Source organism: Mustela nivalis, assembly GCF_964662115.1.
Source record: "Mustela nivalis genome assembly, chromosome: 8".
Lineage (NCBI taxonomy): Eukaryota > Metazoa > Chordata > Mammalia > Carnivora > Mustelidae > Mustela > Mustela nivalis.
The window spans coordinates 133,228,979-133,243,100 of NC_139027.1; the positions used below are offsets into that span (position 1 = coordinate 133,228,979).

At 47.6% G+C, this 14,122-nt stretch overlaps 1 long non-coding RNA gene across 1 annotated transcript; it reads right to left on the reverse strand.

The window, feature by feature from the left end:
* Positions 1-759: 759 nt before the first annotated feature.
* Positions 760-5,731, reverse strand: LOC309872349. The gene is made up of 3 exons (XR_014315802.1): positions 5,625-5,731; positions 1,200-1,295; positions 760-1,005 (listed from the first exon to the last, which is right to left on the reverse strand). It is a non-coding gene; the product is annotated as an uncharacterized lncRNA (long non-coding RNA).
* Positions 5,732-14,122: the final 8,391 nt, after the last annotated feature.

Consider the following 14,122-nt stretch of genomic DNA (forward strand, 5'->3'; position numbering starts at 1 on the left):
CCCATTTATGGATGGGGAGCTGAGTCCCAGGGAAAGGACGCCATGTGCTCTTGGTCACACAGCTGGGAGGTACCAGTGTCACAACACCGATCTAGACTTGTCTGTGTGCAGCAGTGAGGATAATAATAGCAAATAATTGCATAGCACTCACTATGTGCCAGGCCTTGTTGTAAGAATCTTCTTTACTCACTTAATACTCATACAACTTTGTGAGGGCTGTACTGTCGTCACCTCCATTTTGCAGATGAGAAAATTGAGGTCGATAGGCATAAAGTAACTTGCTAAGATCAATGAACTAGGCGGTAGCATTTAACTCAGTAAGACTCAGCTGTACATGGTTGGCCAAATATTATTTTAATCATTTTTTTAATCTCTCTATGTATCTAAAAATACTATAAAATTTTAACTTGATTATGGCTTTTGTGTGACTTAGTTGAGAGGTTGGTAAACTTTTTCTGTAAAGGACCAGATAATACACGTTTTGGGTTTCGTGGGCTATGTGGTCTCTGTTGCAATGGCTCAGCTCGGCTGTGGAAACTGGAAAGCAGCCACAGATAATATGAAACTAATGGGGTGGCGGTGTGCCAATAAAACTTTATATACAAAAGCAGGTGGAGGCCGAGGTTTGGCCCAAGGGCTGTAGTTTGCCGACCCCTGGCTTTGTGCATTATACATGTATTTCTACTCACCAAACCATGTTCTCTTGCCCTTTTATGAGCAACATAAAGGATTTTCAAGGATAATTTCAATCATCGCCCAGTTTCACTTCCCTGCCATGTGCTCACCACATGCCCTAGATGCCATTTACCCATTTGCCTACTCTTGGCAGCTTCTGAAGCAGTTTGCAAATTCCTGAGATTAATCTAATTCTTTTATTCATAAGATCCATAAATGAGTGACACCTGTGAGTGGTGCTCAGTCTTGCTGCTTCCCCACCAGGGACAATGAGAGTGCTAAGGGCCCTGGGAATGATTCTTCTCTACACCAAGTTCTATCATCTTCTTGCTAGGAAAAAAAAAAAAAAATCATAAAGTGAAAGTTAGGAAGTCCTATGGCTAGGGCTCTAGTACTATTTCCTAGAGGTGACAAGAACAAGGAAACGAAAGGATGACTGGTGGAGATATTACAAAATGTACTCGGGGCTAGTGGGAACAAAATGGGGTAAGGGCAGAAAGATCCCCTTTCCTCTTTATCCTCACCTTCTTCCTCTCAACGACTATTTCCCAGACTCAGAAAAGTTGTCAGCCTAGGGGAACAGCATGTGGTCACTCCGAAGTTAAAAGACAAATGACAACCTGGGTCAAAACATTTGCAACATAAATGTTGAAAATGATTTATTTCCATTATAAATAAAGAGTCTCTGCAGAACAAGACGAAAAAAACCCCAATCCACTAGAATAATGGGGTGACAGAGAGAAACAGGCAGCTTACAGAAAATGAAATACACATGGCCAATAAACATGCAAGATGGTAATCAGGCAAATGCAAATTTTAAAAATTGTTAGATAACATTTTCCACCCCTTAGCTGACAAAAAAATGAAAGATTTGATAACGTAAAGTGTTTAGGGGACTTGGGGGATGTGGACGTGCTCATATACTGCTGGTGGGAGGAGTGCAAAGGGCCTCTCAAGAAGACAATTCTACAACATCCAGTAAAACTATAAAATCATATTGGCTAGAACTCAGCAATTCCACCATTTGGCATCTCCCTTAAAGAAACATCAGACACAAGGAGCATGTGTCAAGACGGTTGTTAGAAACAACCTAAATATCCATTGTTTGGGGGGAGGGTGAAGCACCTTACAGTTGTCTGAGGACTCCCTATCTTTTGAGGCAGAGCCCTCCCACCTCTGCCACTGATGCTACACCTGCTAGAGGCTCACTCTTCCCAGCCTCCCTTGTAGCTATGGGGTGGTCACGTGACCTAGGTTCCATCAATCAGGCATGCCCACCCAGACTTGGAAGCCAGAAGAATCCAATGACAGCGAAGCGGAGATGTCTTACCTGACCTCAATTTATGACACAGGGCACTGTTCCTGATGATCTTGAAACCTGGTTCTCCAACCCTCCTGGCTTTCCCCAGTCTCCTATTTTAATTTGAACTTTCCTTCAAGTATAGCATACATACAGAAAAATGCACAGGTCATAAGTGATAACTTGGCAGATTTTCCTGAGCGCGCACAACTTGTGACCAACCCCACATCAAGAAACAGGACATTCCAGTCCTCTTGGGCCTTCTTCCAGTCATGACTTCCTTGAGGGTATCCAAGGGTAGTGGGTCTACTTCTGGTACTTGACGTTAAGTGGAATCAAGCAGTATGTGTTTGTGTCTGGCTTCTATCTCTTCATGTCAATGTCTTTGAGATCCCCTCATGTTGTTGCGTATAGTTACAGATCATTCCTTCTCATTGCTGGGCAATATTCCAATGACTGGATGTGACTCAGTCCCTCCATGTAGTCTCCTGCTGAGGGGTATTTCTCGTTAGGGGCTATTTGTGAATAGAGATGCTACAAACATTCTTGTGCATGTCTTTTGGTGCACATCTGTCTACATTACTGTTGAGTGCAGACCTGTTGCTGGGTTACATGGTAGATGCATGTCTCACTTTATTGGAAACTGCCTGTTTTCTGAAGCCCCTCTACCATTTTGCATTCTTCCGGGTCATGCATAAGAGTTCCTTCTGGATGTTCCATGTCATCATCAGCTCTTGCTGCTTTTTCATCTTTTTTTCATGTTAACCCTTCTAGTGAGTGTATAGTAGTATCCCATTGTGGCTTTGATTGGAGTTTCTTTGATTAATGATGTTAATGAAGCACCTTTGCCTTTTTATTGGTCATTGGTTATGTCTTTTGGTGAAATGTTCAAGGCTTTGCTCTTTGGGTCTATTGTATTGATTGTCCTTTCCCCCCAAAACTCCTTTTAATAGATTATGTCTCTGTGTAAATGACCATATCAGCCAGGGTTCTCCAGGGAAACAAAATCAAAGAAGGAATTAAGGAACTGGCTCAAGCCGTTGCGGAAGCTGGCAAGTCTGATATTTGTCCGGCAGCCCAGCGGGCTGCAAACTCAGGCAGGATTTCTAGGTTAGATTCTAGAGGCAGAATTCCTTCTCCAGGAAACCTCAGTTTTTGCTCTCGAGGCTGTCAAATGTTTGGATGAGGCTCACCCACATTACTGTTGGTAATTTCCTTTATTTAAGCCAACGGAGTATAAATGTTAATTACAGCTACAGAACACCTTCCCAGCAACATTTAGACTAGTGTTTTGGCTGAACACTAGCCTCAACTATGACCAAGCAACCATAGCCTAGGTGCACACATAAAATTGAACCACCCCAATTACTCAGAGTTTATTTTGAGTCCTTCTCTGAGCCCTGTCTGATCCACATTTATCCTCACACGTGCACACACATGTGCACACACACACACATGCGTACCTCCACACAGATACCGCCAATGTCAATAACAGCGTTATGCATTTCTAGATGTATAAATGCATAGAGAGAAGTCTGGAAGGATGCAAACAAATGAATTATATGGCCACCCTGGGGAGTATCCAGGATGGAGGTCCAGGGAATTTTAACCATAAGTTGTAATAGTAAAGAAAAATCTGGAGAGTGTAATTAAAGTGTTAATTCTGTCATTGAAATAAATTTTCAGTGGGAAAACTTCTAAAGAAAAATAAAAGAATCATTAAATCCCCATTATTTATTCGCCTGATATTTCTTGGGCACCTGCTCTGTGCTAGTGGCTAGAGATACTGTGGATAAGATGGGTGGTCTCTGCTATCTCTATCCTTACGGAGCTAACACTGTTGTGGGAGGAGTCAGGCAAAAAGGAAGTAAACAGAGAAATGAGCGGATAATTTCAGATAGTTTTAAAGAGTGTTCTGAAGTTAGGTAAACCAGGTTTAGAGACAAAGGATGACCATGGACATGGGGTTATGTTGGATTGTGTGGTCAAAGAAACCCTCTCTGAGGTGACATTTGAGCTGAGTCCTGAAGGAGGAGAATGAGCTGGCTCTGGAAAGAGAGGGCCAGCTCAGCAAGTGCAAAGGGCCTGAGGTTGATATAGATCAGGTGAGGTAGGATGAGAACGTGAGCAATGTTTCTGACTTGGAAACTGAGGCCTAGAGAGGGAAAAGGACAGCCCAAGGCCACAACATAGATATGGCGGAGCTAGATGAAGGGAATTACCGCTGAGCAGGGAATTACTGCTCCCTGCCCCAAGCAGAGCTTTGTGCTGGTGCTGAGCTGCCTGTCCAGGATGGAGGCCTCTGAGCGCCTGAAGGGCTTACCCATACTCCTCTCCAGCAATCTCTCTGTGATTTGAACTGAGCAATGGAGACCCAGCCCCTAGGCTTGTACCAGCCTTGCCCTGCAAGGAAAGGCCAGTAGCACTGAGAAGGCCACCTGAGGGCCTCACACTCTTTGTCTCTGAGTTGGAGGATCAGCAGAATGGACCACCACTGTCTTACCAAATTATAACGGCATCTAGGGAAGGTGCCAGAATAGACACTTTTCCCGCACCATCCCATCAACTCCTGGTAAGAGCCTGTGAGAGACTATGATCATTCCCAGTTTATGACTGGGAGCATTGAGGCTCAAAGAGATTCAATACCTGACTCCAGAGCCCATGTTCTTTACCCTTGGTGAAGAGTCTAGATCCTGTTCCTCTACCTTTCAGGGCAAGAGAAAGGACATCTTTTTGAAATGACAGAGCCCCAGATGGGAAAAGATGATCCTACCTAGGGCTTCATTATATAGATGGGAGCTCTGAGGTCTGGAGGGGGAAAGGAATCATTCCCTGACTGTGCAAAGCCAGAGCTGGAGCTAGATCTCCCTGCTCCCAGTATCCGTCCAGATTTATCACCCTATTCCCCTCCACCCGCTTTCCTGCCTTCATGAAGCCTTGACTGGCCTCTAGGCTGTTGCTCTAATATGCTAGTCCCAGTTCCTGCCCAGGGCCTTTGCACTTGCTGTTTCCCTACCAGATCTGGCCCATCACTTCTTTCTTGCCTTCCTTGACCACTCCATTGACCGTGGCCCTGCATTAACTTTTCCTATCTTGATTTATTTCTCTGTCTAGCACTTCTCACCCTCTCTGTCATTATAGTACATGTATGATGTGTAATGTCCATCTCCCTGCCCAGAATATCAGCCCGTTGAGAGCAGGGACTTTATTTGCAGCTCTTTACCCAATGCCCAACCCAGAGCCTGCCACACCCCATAATGCTCAATATGTCCTTGTGGAATGGATGGATGGATGGATGGATGGATGGATGGATGGATGGGTGGATGGATGGATGGGTGGATGGATGGATGGATGGATGGATGGGTGGATGGATGGATGGATGGATGGATGGGTGGATGGATGGATGGATGGATGGATGGATGGATAGATGGATGGATGGATGGATAGATGGATGGATGGATAGATGGATGGATGGATGGATGGATGGACAGATGGGTCATGGGTGAAGGATAGGTGATGGATGGATAGATGGATAATAGATAGATGGATGGGTGATGCATGGACGAGTGGTGGATAGACGGATAATGGATGGATGGGTGATGGTTGGATGAATGGATGGGTGGACATTTCTTCCAAGATTGCTTCTCACCCTGGGCTCTGGGTCTCCCACTCGGCTGTTCTGGCTTGCCTCCTCTGGCTCTAATCCTGAGCAGGCAGCTCTGGGGGCTTCCACAGGATTGGGCAGGAGTCCCTGTTTCTTGCCTTCCTCTGAGGCTGGGTAAACAAAAGCCTTTGTTCTCCCTCCCCTGCCTAGTTCCTCTACAGCCCGGGGCAGGAAGTTGCTGGCAAGTCAGCTGGCAAGTGAGTTGCTGCAACTTAACTTTGAGACTTAACATGTCAAGTTGGGCCCTGGGGCTCTTGGGGTCCAGAGTGGAGGTGGGCATGATGGGGGTATGGTGGGGGCACTGTGGCTGAGGCACAGAGATGATTCTGACCTGGGCAAACCCCAGAATCTTCTGGAAAGCCTGCAGCTTTGGAGGTGGTGGGTAGCTACAAGATGAAGTTGACTCTGGGTTCTCTGCAGACAACCTGGGACAGTGTTTTCTCTTGTCCCCCAGACTGTCCCCACTGGGCAGAGGATGAGAGAAGGGGCCCTCGCTTGGTGCTGCAGTGGTCCTGTGAGGGTGCTGCTGTCACAGTGCCCCTTGCACAGAGGAGGAAGCTAAGCCCAGTTAGCACTCCAAGTTGGAAACCAAACTGGATGGGCAGCTCTTACCCAGCTGGCCTGTCTCTGCCAATCAAAGACAGTGGCCCTTTGTCAGTTTCCCTGTTGCCTTTGTCCAGGGCAGAATTGGATCTTAGTCAAATAAACGCAAAGGCTAGTGGCTCACTGCAGTAATGACTGCACCAGGACATCCTTGAGGAACCTCCGCCATCAGCGTGTTGCCCTGTGTGCTCCAGAGCCCAGTTCCCGCAGTGGGAGCAGAGAACATAGAAGTCTGGGACCTGGGTGTGGCTGCTGAGGCCCACGCGGCTGCTTCCTGTCTATGTTTCTGGCTTCTTCAGCCTCTTCTCCTAATTTCACCCCATGCCCTGAGCTATTAGTAATTTTCTGCCCATATCACGTGGTTTCCTGACTTGGTCTGCCTTTGCACCGGCTGTCTTTTCCACCAAGGATGATGTCTTGATCTGAGTTCTCCCCCAAACAGACCCTGATATAGGGGTCGAGAGCAAGGAGCATATTTGGGAGGTAGTCCCAGGAAGCACCCATCATAGCAAGGTGGGTAAGGGAGACAGGGAAGAAGCAAATAAAACATCTTTTCCAACCAGTCACTACTGTGGGCAACTGGTCCTCAAACCCACTGGGGGGGCTCTAGGAACCAGTGTAGAACATACATCCCAGAGTCATTCCAAACAAGGGGTGGGGAGACTGGCTATGTGTCCTCTAGCTCCCCATTAATCATCACCTAAAGGCCAATTTCAGGGGCATCAACTTTCTGGAACTTGTGATCATGCACACGGCCACAGCCAGACCAAATCTCTCACGCAGAGTCATAGCAATCTGCAGCAAGTAAGAGTGGGCATCTAGGGCATGTGGGTGGGCACCAAAAGCATCTGCTACAGATGCTTACTAGTCCCTGATCTTTTTCTAGCAGACTCCTATTGATCCTTCAAAACCCACCTTCTGCCCTGCCCCTGCCCCGAAATCAGCCAACCACTTCACTCCATTGCCCCCATGCACTTTAATATTTGCCTTTATTATAGTGGATTGTAATTACCTTCTTATACCCCTGCCTGCCCACTGAGGAGGGAACAGCTTGAAGGCAGGGAGTATATCTTGGGGGTTAAGCACATACAAGTTGGTGTTGCAAAGTCCGGAATTCTACTGTCTCAGTCTCTCTGAAATTAACTTCGTCATCGCATCTGTGTCTCCAGGTGCCTCGCTGTTATCAGAAATGTACAAGCAGAGGGACTGAAGTTAGGTTTTCAGCTCCCCGGCATTCCTTCCCTCACAGCTTCTTGCCATCTCCTCCTCTAACTCACTTGGAGAGCATTTGAAAACCTTCCGAGGCTGGGGCCCTAACCCTGAGATTCAGATTCCGTTTTTGGAGCCTGGTTAGACCTTCCTGATAGTATGAAATCTCAGGGAAATTCCTTCAGGCCAAGGGCATTCACTGAGAGAGTCTGTCACGAGGTCCTAGGCGGGAGGTGGGGGGTGGGGAGGGGACCAGCGAGGGTCTGCACTGGGGGAGGGACTGAGGGAACCTTGGAGGATGCAAAAACTAGCAACAGTGTGCGATGAACTAAGACATCTCACAGCCACATGGTTAGACTTAAAAAACAAACCACACTGAGTGAAAAACGGAAAAAAGCAGACCAAAGTTTTGTCACCTTATGATGTAAATGAACTGAGCCCCACCGCAAGAAGGTGCTGTGCCCGAGATAGAGGTTTTCACACCTCTCACGCCAGCCAGTGTCACCGGGTGAGCCGCTGCCCAGACCTACCCCCAGGCCTCTGCTGTGCCATTGCTGGGCTGGGTCCTAGGAACCAGTATGTTTAAAAATACAAAGTCGGGGCTGCAGATCACAGGATGCAGGGGTACAATTGTCTCAATTCTTCATCCCCAAAGGATTATGTCTCCAGTAATAATGTCAAAAGGGCAAGTCTATGTTGAGGGCCTACTGTGTGCCAGGCCCTATGGGGAGAGCTTGACTTGCATGACCTTGCTTTATTTTCAAATAATCCCTAGGTGGTAGGTGCTTTTATAATCCCCATTTCATAGATGGGGGAAACTGAGGGACAGAGTGGCAAAGTCAATGGCTGAGGACCCACAGCTGTTCAGCAGCAGAACAGGCTTGTATTGGGGTCTGCGGGTCTGACCCCAGAGCCCTGGGCTGCCCCGTCCTGTCTCCTCCACAGTTACTCTCTTTGATGCCTTTTGACCCACTCAGTTCCACAACTGCAAAGACTTGACCCACCCAGTTCCGCGAGGAATTCTTGTTGCTGATGTTGTTGCTCCCCATAAATCCCTCGTGGTCTATTTTTTCCTATAACCTCAGCACACAGACAAGCCACACCTCATAAAGGCTGAGCAGCTTCTGGATGCGAGAGCTTCACTCCAGGGATCATAGCCGCATAAGCTTGTTTATTAGACTTATTTTAAATTGTTCCCCCACTCCCTCTGAAAGATGGGAAGTCTTAAAAACTACTTCTGCCCAAAAACGGCGCTTGGAGGCGCCACCCTGCCCAGGAAGCTCTCTGACCTGCCTCACAAGGAATTATTAATTATGATTTGTTTTTATAACCATCCACTTGGAGTCTGGGTTGACACACGCTCAGACTTGTCTGTCCTTTAAAAGAAGGAATCAAAGTTTTGTGGAAACCAGTTACGCTTAATAGTGGAATTACTTGGGCTCTGTCACGGATTTGCTGTGTGACCTTGGGTACATCCCTTCCCTATCTGTGCCTCTGTTTTTCTAGTTGTACAAGGACTGTGAACCAATATCTAATTTGGGGTTTAGAATATATATTTCCCTTGAGGCGCCTGGATGGCTCAGTTTGGTTGAGTGTCTGACTCTTGATTTTGTCTCAGGTCATGATCTCAGGGTCATGAGATCGAGTCCAACGTGGGGCTTTGCACTCAGCGGGCAGTCTGCTTGGAATTCTCCCTCTCCCTCTGCCCGCCCCCCTCCACTTCCACACTGCTTGTGTGTGCTCTGTAAGAATAAATAAATAAATCTTTAAATATATATACGTATGTTTCCCAAACTGTCAATGTACCAAGGGTATATGAAATGGTTTTAGGTTGTACATGGATGGACATTTTATAAGTCGTATTGTGTAAACTCTAAAATTTAGGAGTGTTATAACATTTCATTCATAATTGCAGATATTTTTGGTCATTGGGCTGGCCACAGAGAGAAGGAGCTCTGTTTCACCTAGTTACTCAGGTCTCCTGACTGATGGGGGCTGAGCTGATAACTCCTAAGCTGACCCTGGGGATCAACATCCAGCCAGCCTGAGGAGAGAGAGGATGGAGAAGGCACCCATCAGCCCAGAAGGACCCACATACATAACATTTCCCCTCAAATTCCATTGGCCAGAGCTAGTCACATGGTTCCACCCAGGCACAAAGCCAACTGGGAAATATAGTTCCCTGGCTGGGCGGCTACTTCCCTACCCCTCTGCACTTTAGAGGAGGAACATGAATCCTTGGTGGGCCCTTGGCCATCTCGGCTTCAGTATTCTCTTTTTAAATGACTAAGTTGAAGAACAGAACTTTGCCACGTCACTTATCAATGAATTAAAATAGGATTTACAATTTTCTACATAGTGGGAGGACTCATTCTACCCAAAATTAAGACTTAACCACACAGCTCCAGCAATCAAGACAGTGTGGTGTTGATGGAGGGACAGACACGCAGTCAGTGGAGTAGAATAGAGGGCACAGAAAGAGACCTACACAAATATGTGCAAAAGCAATTCACTGGGAATAGGATAACCTTTTCCTTAAACAGTGCTGGAGCAATGGAACATCCATTGGCAGAGAGAAAAGAAGCTTGGTTCAATGAAGGCCCCTCATGCCTTATACAAAAATTAACTCAAAGTGGATCATGGCCTCAAATGTAAAACATAAAACTATAAAAAAAAATCATAAAACTAGACAACATTTATTTTTTTTTAAAGTAGGAGAAAATCAATCTTGGGATCTAAGTCTAGGCAAGGCATTATTGGATTTGAATGCCAAAAGCACAATTCATAAAAGGAAAAATTGGTAACTGTCACCTCACCAAAATCAAAACTTTTTGCTCCATGAAAGGCTCTCTTAAGGATGAAAAGACAGGCTGCAGAATGGGGGAAAATATTTTCAAAACACATATCTGACCAAGGACTGGTATTTAGAAGGTATCCAGAACTGTCAAAAGTCAGCAAGTGAAAGAATCCAGTTAGAACACACAGAAGGCAGGAGCAGACATTTTGTTGCGGAGGATACCTAGGTGGGCGTTCAGCATCAGTCGCCGTCAGGGAAATGCAGCTGAAGACCGCAGTGAGATACTACTACACACCTGTTCCAATGACAACACCCAAAAATGATGAGAATGCAAAGTGTTGGCAAGGGCTGGAGAAACTGGGTCACTCCTGCCTTCCTGGTGGGAGTCTAAAATGGTACCGTTGTTCTAAAAAACAGGCAATTTCTTAAAATCTACCGTATGACTCAGCAGTTGCACTCCTAGACATAGAAATGAAACTTATGTACACAAGTGTTCACGGCAGTTCGACCCCTGATAAGCAAAAACTGGAAGCCACCCGGGGACCTTTCACAGTGAGTAGCTTTGGGGCCGCTGGTATGTCCTCACAGCGGAATGCCACTCAGCAACAAAAAGGAGCAAAACGTTGATCACGCATCGGTGAGGATGAATCTCTAGGGAATTATGCTGAGCACAAAAAGTCAGTCCCAAAGGGTTCCATACCACACAATGCCATTCATGTGTCATTCTTGAACCCACACTATTCTAGAGATAGAGACTAGATAAGGGGTTGCCAGCAGTCGGGGCAGGATGGGGTGGGTGGGACCTGGGCTTGGCTATGAAAACTCAGCATGAGGGATCCTTTGCGATGGCAGTGTTCTGCATCTTGGCTGCATTGGTGCCCCCATCCTGGTGCTATGGTTCTATAATTTGGAAAGGATGTTATCATTGGCGGAAACCAGGAAGAGGGTACATGGGATCCCTCTTGTGACTGCCTGTGAATCTACAATAATCTCGACATAAGAAATGTAATAAAGACCACAAATCCAATGTTTTATACCCATACACCACTTCTTCTTCTTCTTCTTCTTCTTCTTCTTCTTCTTCTTCTTCTTCTTCTTCTTCTTCTTCTTCTTCTTCTTCTATTTTTTCTTTTCTTCTTCTTCTTCTTCTTCTTCTTCTTCTTCTTCTTCTTCTTCTTCTTCTTCTTCTTCTTCTTCTTCTTCTTCTTCTTCTTCTCTTAAGGATTTATTTGTTTATTTTAGGTGGGGAGGGGCAGAGGGAGAGGAAGAGGAAAGAATCTCAAGCCGGCTCGCAACTGAGTGTGGAACCTGAAACGGGCGGGGATCGATCTCGAGACCCTGAGATCACGATCCTGAGATCCCGACCTGAGCTAAAAATCAAGAGTCGGACGCTTAGCCAACTGAGTCACCCCGGCACCCCTACACCCGTGCACTTCTGAATATAACCGTGTCTGTGGTAACATGGTGGCCCCAGCGGACTCTCCAACATCAGACGTGGTATGGTGGTTAAGTGTGTGGCTTCTCAGTGGAACAGCCTGGCTTCAAGTCTCAACCTAGAAGCTAACCTAGTACCTACCTGAGCCTCGGCTTCCACACCTGCAAGAGGCTGAGCATGGAGAAGCTCTCTCATGAGGGGCTGCTGCTGCGGCTCAGGCACGGAGGAGGGCAGGGGCTGCTCTGCCCATTGCTACCTTTCAGGGCTGTGACGGGCGGGGGGGACCGTCCAGGGGCTGGCCTCTCTAAGGCGATCGAGAGAAGGCGCAGGGCTGGTGCTGTGTACCTACGGTGTGCCTGGTGATCTGCAAGCTTGTTTGGGAGGCATTACTCTTATCCCTACTTTATATGGGAGGAAACGGAGACTTGGAGGGGCGAATGGACTTGTCCAAGACCAGGCACGTCGTCGTCATCGTCGTCGTCGAGGGTGGAGATGAGATCTGAATCCTGGTCTGTGTGGTTTGAATCCAGAGTCATTGACACTATAAACAATAACCTTACCATTTCTTAAGCATCTGCGGGGGGTCAATTACCACGTTTGACTCCGTACTTTGGAGTATCATCACCCCCTTCCCATGTTAGAGAGGAGAAAACAGGTGTTAAGAGAGGTAAGTTGCCAAGATGGACAAGAGCTCTTGGGAAAAAACCAAACCAAACCAAACCAAACCTAGTCAACCGACGGCTCTTGCTTGGGCGCGGGACCCCACTTTCTGTTTGGGCTTAGCCCCGTGGAGACAGACCACGGAAACTGAAATGCTGAGTCAGAAAACAGGGGCAGGGGGCATCTTGTGATATGACGCCAAGGCAGGCTGTGGGCATTTGGGAACTTCACCTGCAGCCGGCCCGAGTCATCGGAGATGGCCAGAGCTTCCCCTAGGGGCTGGCTGGGGTCCATGGGAGCCGGGGAGAGACCCCTCACCCTGACAGACAGTGTGGCCGTTGGAAGAGCTTTGAGGTGGCAGTGGTGGTGACAACTTCCTTTTGAGTAATAGCATTTACTGAAAAGCAATTCTGCTTTTAGCACCAGAAGTTCATCCCCCTCACAGGCAGGCGCCTAAGAATACCTTCCTTCAACCACAGTTCAGAGACTCACACAGATTCCCTTCTGCCTTACCTCCGGCCCAGTTTCGCATTTGGTGTTGAAAGGAAACCAAATACCACAATTATTGGAGGAGGTGGGAGGGGTGCAGAGAGCAGGGTGAAGCCGGGGGGCCAGGTGGCATCGACCACAGCCCCCACGGCCTCCACAGGCAGCCTCCAGGCGGTGGCCCAGCCCCTTGTTCTTCAGTTACTGGAAAGACATCGGCAAGCTCAGAGTGAAACCCAAGAGCTGACAATTTCTCTTCCTTTTTACAAGAAAAAGAAAGTGATTGTCCTTCAAGCAAGGGTGACTTTGGGGGCCAGGGACTTGCCCTGGCCACTCTGCAAATTAGAGGCAGAGCCACAACCACTCCAGAGGCTCCGGGCCCTTGCCTGCCACCCCTCCATTCATGCTGGGATCCCTTGAATGGTCCTTTTGTCCATCACTGAAAATCCAATGTGCACATGGGAGAGGATGGCCTTAAATGTCAGGAGAGCACCAAGGCCCTGGACAGCTATGGGATGGGTGAGGGCGAAGGAGAAGGCACAGGCGGGGAAGAGATGGGTGCGGCAGGCAGAGGCAAGAGGCCGCAAAGATGGGCCCTAAGATGGCCTCTTCCTCCCCACCTGATCCGGGCCCCCGACTCATGCCAGAACCAGAGCCAGTCAAGGAAGTGGAAAAACTCTGGGTGTCACGCAGAAAAGGGTTGAAATTCTACTTTTGCCATTCTCTGGCTGTGTGACCTTGGGCAAGTAACTTCTCCTGTCTGAGCCTCAGTTTTCTCATCTCTAAGATGGGGATAATAGGAGTAAGTCAGATCATGGCCCTCACTCAGGATTCTTAGGTGGCTCTCACATCACTTGGCAGAAGAATCAATCTTCCCTGTGGCCTACTCAGGCCCACATGATCTGTTCTCTCCTCCCCCTGACAACCTCATCTCCTCCTCTTCTCTCTCATTCCCTCCCCTCTGGCTACACTGAGCTCCTTGTCTCACCAAACATGCTAAAGACACCCCTGCCTCAGGACCTTTGCACTTGCTGTTCTGTCTTTCGGCAACACCCATCCCCTAGATACCCGCCACCCCCTTACCCTATTCAGGTCTCTCTTTAAATGCCCCTGGGAGGCCTAGTCTGACCTCCCCTTTTAAACTGCTCCCCATTACCCTTTATCCTTTTACCTCACATTGATTTTCCCCCACAACTTACCATTATAATTTTAGAAGTTTTTACTCCCCACCCTCCATATTCTGAACTCCAGGCAGGGAGAGTTCAGTTCTATGTTATTCTCCTTGTACTCTTT